Here is a 12,571-nt window from a genome sequence, read left to right on the forward strand (position 1 = left end):
CAAATGGAAAAGAGTGATGAGCAGCTCACATGTGGAGCAGACTGGGACCAGTTCAGCCAGTTCTCCTGCCCTCGCCCTCAGGGCACAAAACAAAACACCTTACTCCTGATAAACCTTCTCTGCATTGATATGTGTGTGTGTGTGTGTGTGTGTGTGTGTGTGTGTGTGTGTGTGTAACGGACAGTGAAGCTGGAGACTCTGGAGGACGTGTGTTGAGGTTCAGTCTTTCAACGACCTCACGCTGATCAGATGTGACACTGAAATTACTCCTAACAGAACCGCTGCCCAGGCAGAGAGCTGGTAACGACACCACGGCTCTGATCTCAGGTTCAGTATTTTCTTTGCTCCCCTTGTCGAGCCCATCTCCTGTTTCACATAACCACACACACACACACACACACACACACACACAGGGGTCCACAGGCTCTTCACATGTGTTGTGTAGACCAGACAGCACAGACGTCTGTAAACGATACAACACGTCTCAGGAGGAGATACAATACAAACGCCATCTTTTAATGACAACTGTGAAAAATAGTTTTAAGAAATAGAACTTTATCAGATGTAATAACACCGATTCAGTGTTTGTTATAAGAGTTCTTCTGAGGGACAGCCATTAGAAATATGTACAAGTAATATACAAATAAAAACATGTAAATTAACATGTAAAAATTATCTTCCTTCTGATTCTCCTGATCCAAACATGAGAGCATCATCATCATCATGAGAACATCAGCCTCAGCAGCTCAGGGAACTTCCTGAAATCAGTCTGAAGTGTCTGAACCACACAGAACCGATCCCGGGTTCAGCTCCAGACCAGATCTGTGGGTCTGAGGAACCGGGAACTGAAGAGCCTGAGCACCAAACCAGGTCAGTTTGTGAGAGAGTGATCAGATCTCAGGTGACAGTTGAGCTGATGGATCCCCCCCCCCCCCTCCTCACCACACCCACCTTCTCACAAACCCTGGAGCTCAGCATTCTCCTCATCTGGTTTTCATTTGTTTTTTAATGTTTTTCCATTCGGACTTTCTCTACGTCATTTCCATGTGTTGTTGTATTTGTATTCTACGTTAAGCTCCAAGCAGCTCACGTTAACACGCATTAGATTAGATCTCTGCCGCGTGGCGAGCACGCCCTCAGTAAGTCGTCAGCTTACATGAGATAATTAATAGTTTCCAAGAGTACAAGCCGCACCTTCAGGTATTTCCAATGGTTGTCAACGTACATGAACCCGTGACAGATTCCACGTTGGCGTATACTCCATTGTTTACGTTGAACAGGACAGACATAACATGGCCTCAGTTCACCTGTGTCGTCTGACGGGCGTCTCAGAGGACATGTGTCCCGGGAACACGCCTGCGAACACGCCAAGCTAACGATCTCACAGCTAATTGTTCACGGTTAAACCCATCAAGGCCTTTGATGCACCAATACTAACTTCACCCGAGAACTGAGGCCTCGACATCCAGCAACTTTTAAAACAAATTCACACAGATTTCTGAATTCAACCTGATACCAGAGGTGAGAATGAACATTTTCAGCCGTGTCAGCACTTTACAAAGAGAATATCACTCTGGGCCTCAGGTCTAATGATCACTTAGTTCTTAATGACGAACAGTGACACTACAGAGCTGAAGGTGGTGACGTGATGACACAGCGAAAGGTCTTCTTCTTCTTCCTCTTCTTCTTCTTCTTCTTCTTCTTCTTCTTCTTCTTCTTCTTCTTCTTCTTCTTCTTCTTCTTCTTCTTCTTCTTCTTCTTCTTTTTCTTCTTCCTGATTCAGTTGGTAGCTGTCATATGTTGAAGTCATGAAATCCTGTGAAAACTCCAATGGGACGATTTAATGTGATTATTGGTTAATGTGAGCCACATACTCTGTAAATAATAATAATAATTAAATTAATTCTCAAACCTGTTAACACCTTATTTATCAATCTATTCAATATGTGTAATTTGGTTGAATTGTGTTAATAATCCATGATCTGGTCACGTTAGCGTTTCTGACTCTGTTCAGTTTGAAGCTTGTGTAGCTGCCGTGTGCAACTCAAACATAAATCCCTAAGTCTTATGTCTACTCAGGGTTTACTAGAGGAGTTAACTGCTGTCATAATGTTGATTTATGTAATCCAACAACACAATGTGGTTTTCACTGTTCACATCAGGACACAGAGGATTCCTGAGCACCTCATGTAACAGGATCTCGGTCACAGTGACACATGTTGTAAACAGTAATATGTTCTACGCTGTCGTCTTGAGATGTGTCCCAGTGTTTCCTCTCCACTCTCCTGCTTCCTCTTTCCTCTTTATCTAAAAACATATCTGTCCTCGCCACCTGCAGCCGCGCTCAGACATCTCATGAACTGATCTGTGGAGTTCACTGTTCTTTATCATCATCATTTCAGGGGTCACCTCGGGGGTCTGACTCCCCGGAGCGTCCAGACGAGTGGGTCAAGAGGCCCCCAGTGAGAGGACACACTGAAGTACAGATGTTTACACACACACACACACACACACACACACACACACACACACACACGCACACACACACACGGAGGAAGCTGGGGAGCTAAAGGAAGCTATGGTGACAAACCATTTCCCCTGTTCAGCAATTACCAACCATTCAACTCTGCACTGAGGCTCATTACATCCAGGCCTGGAATGACATTTGGAAACGGTTGAAGGGGCCCGCTCAGCGCTGCACTTTGTTGTTATTATTATTGTCTGTGCCGAGAGCAGCCCATTAGCACACCCTCCTCACCACCTGCAGCTGCTCGGCACCGGCTCCACCAGCTCCGCCAGGGACCCATTTACTGACTTTACAGCACAGACCTGCTATTCACAGAAAAATAAAGTATTAACAAGTGTGTTTTATTAGAAAGAACTATTCCATAAAGAATCACTTTATCTATCTTTATCCAGATGTACAGTACTGAACATGTGGAGAAGGGTTCGGAGGATTTAAACACGTTAGTTCTGGTTGATGTATATATTTGATTGTTAGATTGTTAGTTATTCATATTTATTATTGTCATAATTTACTGACATTTGGCTTTTTCCAAACATCGAACAACAACATTTTTAAGAACTTTAAAATTGTAAGAAATAAATCATGCTTTTAGTTTTTCTTATATTTTCCTCTTGTTTTGAAGGTTTGAAGATTTACAGCTCATCCGAGTCTTGTTGTCTTTTCAAGTTGACGTCTTCGTGTTCTACGTCCTCGTCTTTCTCCAGACACGTTCCTGCTGTTTCCTCACACGGACTCATAATGACACTTTACCAGGAGGCTGCAGGAAAAGCTCCAGAAAATGTCCAGAGCAACTCACACGGACGTTTGTTCTCACATCGAGAACCTCCCTCTGGAAAACTTCAGCTCTCGTCTATGAACAGTTGTATTACAGTGAGTGAGAACATGCGTGTGCACCCTGGACCTGTGTCACTAGTATTTGCACGTGCACTGGAGCCTTCATGCACATCGAGGATTTGATTTGATCGACTGCAGGAGAAGTCTCAGCATCGAGCCTCAGGAGGGAGGTAGAGGCTCCAGGATCCACAGCCTCTCGTGTGGAAGAGTTTCCCTCCTGCTCTTTCCATCGCTGACACACTGAGCCAACAGCAACAACACACACACGACCACACACACAACCACACACAGACACACACACACACAACCACACAGAGCTGGTGTGAGAGAACGATATCACAGACAACGGAAAATCAACAAAACTTGTTTGTGAAGACAGGACCAGCCATTATGTCTCACTTACTGCAGGCGTGCATACACACACACACACACAAACACACACACACACACACACACACACACACACACACAAACCTTATTAATACTTTAAATTGAATTCCATTCAGATCTGTATAGTAAGAACAGACTAACTATAACTTTATATCTAAACTTGACTATGAGGAGTTCAGAGTTTATACTGGAAAGGGTCTAACAAATGTACACACACACACACACCCACACACACCCACACACAAACACACATCTGATCTCAACTAGTTCTGGTCTGCTGATGCTATATGTCCAGGAGGGTTTTTGCATGTGTGTGTGTGTGTGTGTGTGTGTGTGTGTGTGTATGTCTGTGTGTGGGTTTGTGTGTGTGTATGTGTGTATGTCTGTGTGTGTGTGTGTGTGTGTGTGTGTGTGTGCACAGTCTGGGTGGTCAGCTAACACAGACATTAATGAGCCCAGATGTGTAACGAGGCCCAGTAGCAATGAACCTGATGCTGATCCTGTGATTGGCTGCAGAACCACATGATGGTTTTCAATACGTCAAAGACCTTTAATATTAAATCTGCTACGTCACAACAACAGAGCTGTGAATGGATCAGAATCATCTCTCATGATGGAGGCAGATGGAGAAAGGAAATGTGTGTGTGTCTGTCTCTGCACACTCGGCTGCATTAAGGGATCAGAGAGAGAGAGCTGAGATTACCGGAGCGACTCAGAGGATCAAGGTGTTTGAACACGACCGTCAGACGCGTCCCAAGCACCAGCGGACCAGTTCATGCAGAACCCTGCAGCCCGCTGGCCCCGGCGTTCAAGGCCGGGTTGAGAGTGGGATGTTGTGATTTACCTGAGGAGTGGCAGCCCCTCAGGGTCGTGTTCCTGGCTGAGGGGAACATGGATACTGTTCCTGAGGAGAAGCAGGAGCTGAGCCTCCTGGGCTGCTTCTCCTGGAGGTGGAGCAGCCACACCAGAGCAGAAGGAGATGCCGGGGACAGACCCAGAGCAGAGGACAGATCCAGAGCAGAGGACAGATCCAGAGCAGAGGACAGACCCAGAGCAGAGGACAGATCCAGAGCAGAGGACAGACCCAGAGCAGAGGACTCTGGATCCCCATGGAGGAGCTCCTTCTCCTGGAGGTGGAGCAGCCACACCAGACCAGAAGGAGACGCCGGGGACAGACCCAGAGCAGAGGACTCTGGACCCCCATGGAGGAGCTGGACAACCTGGCTCAGGGACGGTGACATCTGAGACACTCTACTTGACCGTCAATATCAGCAACCTGATCTCAGATCAGCTATAAGACAATGAATGGATGAATTAATAAGGATTTTGTTTATCAACCATAATATTTTAACCATCCAAGGTAGATTTGTGAAGTTCTCTTCTCCACTCGTCTGAATGATATGACCTCACTACGAGAAGGTTCAATTCCAGTGGTCGCAGCAGGAAGTGGTTGGTAAAAGGATCATTTGCAAGGGATTATGGGATGTGTGGTTCCATCACCTTTACAATAATCCTTTCACGTTTTTTAATATGTATTTGCTTCTGAATCACATGATGTATGTGGTTCAGAAGCTCGACCTGTTTCAGCCTCGGCCCGGTTCTCTGGTGAGGAACTGGAGTCGTTCTGAAAGTGGGCGACCGCCAGCAGCCGGAGGGACCACGCTGCTGATCGTCGGAATCGAACGCACTCGACTCAGACGTCTCCACCTGCCGGAGCCTCGGAGCCAACCGGGCTCGGGTTTGAACCCCTGTGTCACAATCGCACACTTTACCAAACATCCGCCCCCGAGCGCCTCCGCTCCACAACATTGTGAAAATACACTTGATTACACAGGAAATACCCCCCCCCCCCCCCCCTAAATATAATCCCACAGAAGAGGAGGTGTTAAAAGTTGCTCAGAGGTGAGAGGGTTTCATAAGGTCTGTTTGTATTATGTTATTATGAGTGGGTCTATCCCCATGACAGCAGAGGCATGACCAGCTTTTTATCACAGAAACTATAATTATACACACACGTGGATCTGGAGTGTTTCCATGATGAGGAGGTGTGTCTCCTTATGTGCGCGACATGTTGTACACACCTGCAACACACACATGCTACACACCTCTTGCTTTCCAGCCGGGGTGCTCCACCTACAGCTTCACATCCCTGGAATCAGCACATGACTTGTTTGATTGTTTGATTTTATGTCTTAACAATTATCTGTAACGACCAGTTCACGTGCCACACTCCTTCCTCGAGAGTCGCACCGGAAAACGAGTTTCGTCTCAGCACACGAACATGTTATCATATTTAAAATCAAATTCCTCTCGTGGTAAATTGATATTTTACGCTGTTATTTAAGTTGGATTAAATCAATGAACAGATTAAAACCTGAGGTTCACTTTTAAAAGTCACTAAAACTCGTCAAACTGAGACTTCAGGAATCGAACGTCTTGGGTTGATGCTCGTTTCCACACAGAGTTAAAGTAAAGGCTCAGATTCACTCTCTCTCTCTCTCTCACAGGCTTAGTTATTTTCTTTGTCGTCACATTAGTTAAACACAATCTCACTTATTTCTACATTTGTTGACAGTTTTGTCCTTATTAGTTGTGTAACTTCAGTTTTTCTTTGTGTTACCGTGTGTAGGCTGCTATGGTCTACTGAAAGGACCAATCAAACATGGGGGGGGGGAAGTTTTGTCTGATATCCGTTTTGTTCCCCCCCCCAATGGTTAACGAATGGTCTGATCAGACAGAGTGTCTCCTCTGTGTCTCACTCTCAGGTCTCGTGTTGATGAGCTGATGTCCTGTTGTTTTTTGTTGACCTAGTTATCGAGTTAATTTGTTTTTCAGTTTTCTGTTAGTGTAAACAATACAAATCATTTCTTCTTCAGTTTTATTGGTTATGTTTAACTGAAGAAATGGAGCTGATGCTGGAACTGGAGTCGAGCGTTGGAAGTGAAACTCTGTGGACTTTGAGTTCAGGGATCTTACTGCCTGATTGAAATAACTATTATTTGTTTCCAGCAACATTATCTAAAAAGCGTAAACTACAGGAAAGAAGAACTTGTGTCTCACTTGCTCTGCGTCCACAGGTTCTGATCTGAAGCCTCCGAGTTGGACAGACTGATGAATGACGGCAATTATAGCTTTGCTCATTAATGTTGTTTTTGATTCAGTCCATCCACACGAGCTATCCATCATCTCCCCTGCTGCTGCGTGTGCACGTGTTTGTGCATGTGTGTGAAGGAGAAGAACGAGAAGGACGAGAGAGAGAGAGAGAATCAAACACTGGCTGTTGCTCTTGGCTCCACGTCAGTTAGTCGATGGGGGGGGGGCCCAGCTGCTGGTGCTGAGTCCTGAGGTTCTGCTGCTGGTTCCTCACGTGGGCCCGGTCGGACTCAAACCAGAGTTTCCATGAATCAGCCGGCAGGAGAAACTCTGGAGAACATCTGGAGCTTCTCTCTCAGACCCGCTCTCACAGTACTGTGTGTCTGGAGATCATCTGACATTCAGAGCTGTTCAGAAGAATTGATTCTTTTTTATTTTTAGGAGCTAACGGTGTCTGCTGATATTAATGTTCCAGGAATATGTTGCTTCCAAAACTCAGTGAATCAGCTTGAGAGACTTTCTACTGAATGAAGAGAACATGAAATCACTTCTTGTCAGTTTGTTATAAACAAATACAGATTTCTAACAAGAAATCAAACACACACATTTGTTTAGATCTTATAATAACACCGATCACAGGTGACACCACATCTTACAAAGCCTCGTCATGTAAACATCACATTGTTCGACTTGCTGCAGTAAAACTAACATCAAACCTGCTTAACGAAATAATGTGTATTCATGAATCTAATTACACCTATTGTGTGACCTTTCAATATTTCAACACACAAGCCTGAGGAATGAATCTGCTCCTCCACATGGACACGCCCACCACACCCCTCAGCAGAGTTCAGAGGAAACACACACACACACACACACACAAACACACACACACACACACACACACACACACACACACACACACACACACATATACCCACACTGAACTATGAATTGAATCATCCTTATAAAAACAAATGTGTGTTCATTCACAATTAAACACTCACGCATGTCCATGCACACGCCTACGGACATCAAAGCCGACCCGCCCAGCACCACCTGCCTGTGTTCTCAGACCAGCCTCAGAAAGAGGGCGTAAGAATCAAAGGAACATCAAAGACATAAAACAATGATCAGGAAAAAAACAATCCAGCAGAACAACCTCTGCTGCTGCAAACTGTCACACTGCAGCCGGCCTCCAGGGATCAGTGTGTGTGTGTGTGTGTGAGTGCACGTGGGGGGGCAGGTGACATCAGCACCGAGCTCAGTGATATGCGTCCTCGTTCCCTCTTCACCCGGCCGCCCTGCTGAGACGCTGGTCTACCGGTTCCACAATCCGTTGTTCATTTGCATATTACTGTCCTCATCAGAGAGCAGGCCGCCTGGTCCAGGCACTGGAAACACCGGTTCTGACGAATGCATTGGAAAGGGGACATTGGATTTGACGTATGACATTTGCATATGCATTGTACAGGTGGCAGCGGCTTAGAGCAGCACGCCCTGGGGGGGGGGGGGTAAATCTGCACGCCATCTCAGCTCCGCCCCCAAAGAGAAGACAACTGTCACTGAGGACGCTTCACACCTGGAGGTTCAGACTGTCCGTCTCTCTGGACAGAGATCATCAATAAACCTACTTCATTTTCCATCTATTGATTATAATGTGTTGAGGGAGGCAGGGGGAGCTGGAGTCGGGGGGGGAGCTGGGACCATGGACTGGTTGACAGCTCATCAGACCCAGAACTGGTCTTCAGGTCCGGGGAACCTTTCACACCTGATCTTCAGGGTCAAACTGTCTCCAGAGTTAATCTCCGATGTTGTAACGTTAGCTTGTCAATCAAATGAATATTGATTGACAGTGAGTATGACGACGTCCTTGTTGCTCCGATGTTCCGACAGGTCCTGACGTGTTCTCAGTCCACTGACGCAGGACATGTGGTTTACATGTTGCCTGAGCTGGAGTTCAGACGACTGAGGATCCGAGGCTGAATCACGTGGATCCACGTTTGCACGACAGTGACGACAAACACTCAAAGTGTCCTTGAGCCAAACACTGAGCACCGAGCAGCTCCGGGCACCAGAGGCTTTGATTCTGGCCCAGTTCCCAGAACCACATCAAAACAAATTTGCCCACAGACGTAATAACGATAATTATGAAGCATTTCATTGTTTTGAAGTGGATCAGAGAGAGAGAGATCCACCACAGGTGACTTACAGGAACCTTCTCAAAGTAATCCTCAGATTAGCCGACTCCTACGTACACAGAAGAATGAGAAACTAACATGTTCACACTTGTTTTCACGAAAGATCAATGATGTAGTTGAAGTATTTTGTGCAGTATTAGTATAAGTGATATATTTATACTCTCGATAAGCCGAGGATTACAGAGTGATATGCACTGAATTTAGAAAGTGTTTAAGATTTATGCTCAAACTATAATTAAACCTTCAGTTTTCACTTATTATCTTACAATGACTCAGCAGAAACAGAAATGTTGAAATATTCACAGGAAACATGCTGTGACACTTGAGCTCAGGTTCCCCCCCTCTTCACCATCTTCCAAATGTCTCTGTATCATAGCTGGAGCCTGTGGACTGGACGTTAACTGAAGAGACACTTACTGATGATCTTATTTCACCAACAAACACATGTTTTCAGTGGTGACAGGCTAACAGCCCTACGTAGCTCTGGAGTCGCTCTGGAGTCGCTCTGTCAGCTGTGTGAGGGGACAGTTGAGACCTGCTGCACTTTCCCTCTTTAAACTGTTTCTTAAAGACCCCGGGTTCAACTGGAGGATGAAGGAAAGATCTGAGAACACAGCTGGTCTTTCATCTCGTTTCTTTGAGAGCAGCCTGTTGGTTCACGTCGTGGTCAGAGGGATCTGGAGAGCTGCGTCCTGAGGAGCACGCCGTCTGGAGGCCTCCTCTGCCTCCTTCACGGCCAAAACAAGTCTTCAGGTCAGTGTGAATGCTGCTCTGGTTCAACATGCGCACCTTTAGATGTCCTGTTGAGTTGAAGCCAGAGACTTCAGACCCCCCACCCCCCCTGCAGCCTTCTTTTCCACCCGATGGAAGAACCCAGCTGTCGGCCATATTTGAAGCAGCCTTCAAAAAGTGGCAGCCTACTGGCTCCTCTGGGTCACAGCAGCCTCAGAAGAAAATTAAGACTATTCAGATGATTCACATTAAAAAACCTGATTGTTTGAATTTCACTGAACTGTAGAATGAGATCGTTTGAGAGCCACCAGCCTCTCTACACACATCAGCTCTGCAGGGGGAGCCTGTGGATTCTGTTATTATGATGATCACCATGTTCCTTCTAATGGGAACAGATTATGATTGTTTCTGTCCATGTGGCTGAGGAGAGAAGTGCAGGCTGGACACTGATTGGCTGAGTGGCTTCCTTCCCCGCCAAATAAAAGAGATGTTTACTGGTCTGGTTGTAAACCCAGTCCGACAGTGGAACCTTCTCCTGAAGACATCTCATTAAAACCCGTCCTGTCCTCTTGTTGGACCCGTTAAGAAGCGTCTCCTCTGTGGTCAAGTTGCAGTTTGTCCACGAGAAGCTTCAGTTCACCTCAAACCATCGAATCCACTTTGTTTCACACCTGAATGAGAGAGACATTAGAAGTTGAGGACGTTATTTGTGGGAGTTGAGTTTGAATGAGAGGCGGTGGACTAGTGGCAGAAACGTGGACTATGGGCAGAGAAGGTCTCTGGTTCGACTCCAAGGAGAGCAAACAAAAGATGACCCTGGATTGATCTGTCCAAAAATCCAAGAGTCTCCCTACCCTGTCTAGTGCCCCTGAGCAAGGCACCTTACTCCCCCAACATCTGCTCCCCATGGTCGCTCACTGCTCTGTGTGTCCTGCACCAGATGGGTCAAAAGCAGAGGTTAAACTTCCCTACCTGCAGGAGTGTGTCTGTGCATGTGTAATAAATGCATCTTAATCTTAATCTAATGAAAAAACTATTAACTTCAGATCAACTGATGATTTCACAGACGAACCCGAGAGAGACGACTTCAGACCTGAACTCGTTCTGGAACTTTCTTGTTTCTCTTTATCTCACACACACCCTCTCCCTGCCTTCTGTGTCTCGCACACACACACACATACAAACACACACACACACGCGAGGACACACACGTGGGAGGATTGACGCCGCGCTGTCTGCAGAGCGTTCAGGAGTATTGTTATTAACTGCGGTGTGAATAGAGGCAGCAGTACATCCCCTGCTCGGCTGCTGCTGCAGGGCTCGCCTTTGTTCTGAGCTCCATAATGGCACGGCATAATTACAGCCTTAGAGGAGAAAGCACACAGGCTTCTTCTACCTCACCTCACCTCGCAGGCCGAGGAGGGAGCACACACAGGCTCAGGCCTCTTTCATGTTCACACTCATATTTATATGTCATTGAAACCAGTTCTCATGCATTTGTTGTTCCGGAGTAAAATCTACAAATTCAGGAGGCTCCTGGCGACCGGGGGGGAAATCACTGGACTGCTCCATGAGGACAAAAACAACTTCTCCTCCTCCGGGTCCCTCCATCACCACAGGGTCCGAAGACGCATCACAGGATTCAAGAAGCTGCAAACTGATGGTGGTGGGATTTGGTGAAAAGGGGAAAATCTGAATCAGAAGAAAGTATTTATTGCCAAGTAGGTTTACACCTACAAGGAGTTTGCTCTGGTTATTGGTGCAGACATTGAACATAGAAACATAGAAACATAAAAACATAATAAACACAACACACATAAGAAAAGCAATAAAAGGAAACAATATATATTTACTTCTTATTTACTTATTTACTCCCCCTCATCACAGAGACTCCATGAGTTGTTGAAATGGGATCAAGTCCCTTTCTGCAGGGAGCTCATGTGTTCACATGCTGCTGGGACACAAAGACTGATGCTCTGTCTCTTCATCTGTCTCACTGGAGCTTCTCCTCACTTATGATCATCTGCCTCTGCTTTGTGTCCCGGTTAGTGTTGTGTTACTGGTGTCGTTTTGTGTTGTTTCCTGACGTTGTGGTTTTATATGTTGTCTATTTGTTAATAAAATAAATAAAAGTGTGTCTCCTCAAAGGTCTTCATGGTGTGACACCGGTTTGGAAACAGAGAAATCAATCCATCAAATTCTGTTCAAATCAAATCCATATTTACAAATCACAGTTTGGGGAAACGTCCTCTGATCTCGACCCTCGACTCGTGTGAGGTCAAACGACCCAACACAACTTTATTAAGGTCAAACTCTGGAAGTGATGATGTGAGTCCTCATGTGACTCTGATCTGTCCCATGCACAGAGGAATATAAATGAGAACCTCAGCAGCTCCTGACGACGTGAGGACGACCTGGTGTAGGCAGCAGCTGACGGAGGAGGGAGGACGGAGCTTTACTCTGAAAAGGACCGGAGGACAGAGGAAGACAGACACTGTTCACACGGTTCAGTGATTGTTGGGTTCACTGCTGGTTTGTGTGTTTCTGTGGGATTTGTCTGACTGTATTTTCCTCCATGTGTCGCTCACCCTCTCCTCTTCCTCCCTGAAGCTGTGGACTGCCCCCCCCCCCCCCATGCACACTGACTGCTTCACCTTCAGTCTGAGTGATGGGGGGGGGGGGTTGAATCTGAAGACTTAGTGTGATTGTGTCACTGACGAGCAGCACTGACACCGGGAGGAGGGTGAAGCTGTGGACGGAGGAATGTTGGCTGCAGATGAAAGTTGTGGTGGAG

Source organism: Platichthys flesus, chromosome 16 (genome assembly GCF_949316205.1).
Source record: "Platichthys flesus chromosome 16, fPlaFle2.1, whole genome shotgun sequence".
Taxonomy (NCBI): domain Eukaryota; kingdom Metazoa; phylum Chordata; class Actinopteri; order Pleuronectiformes; family Pleuronectidae; genus Platichthys; species Platichthys flesus.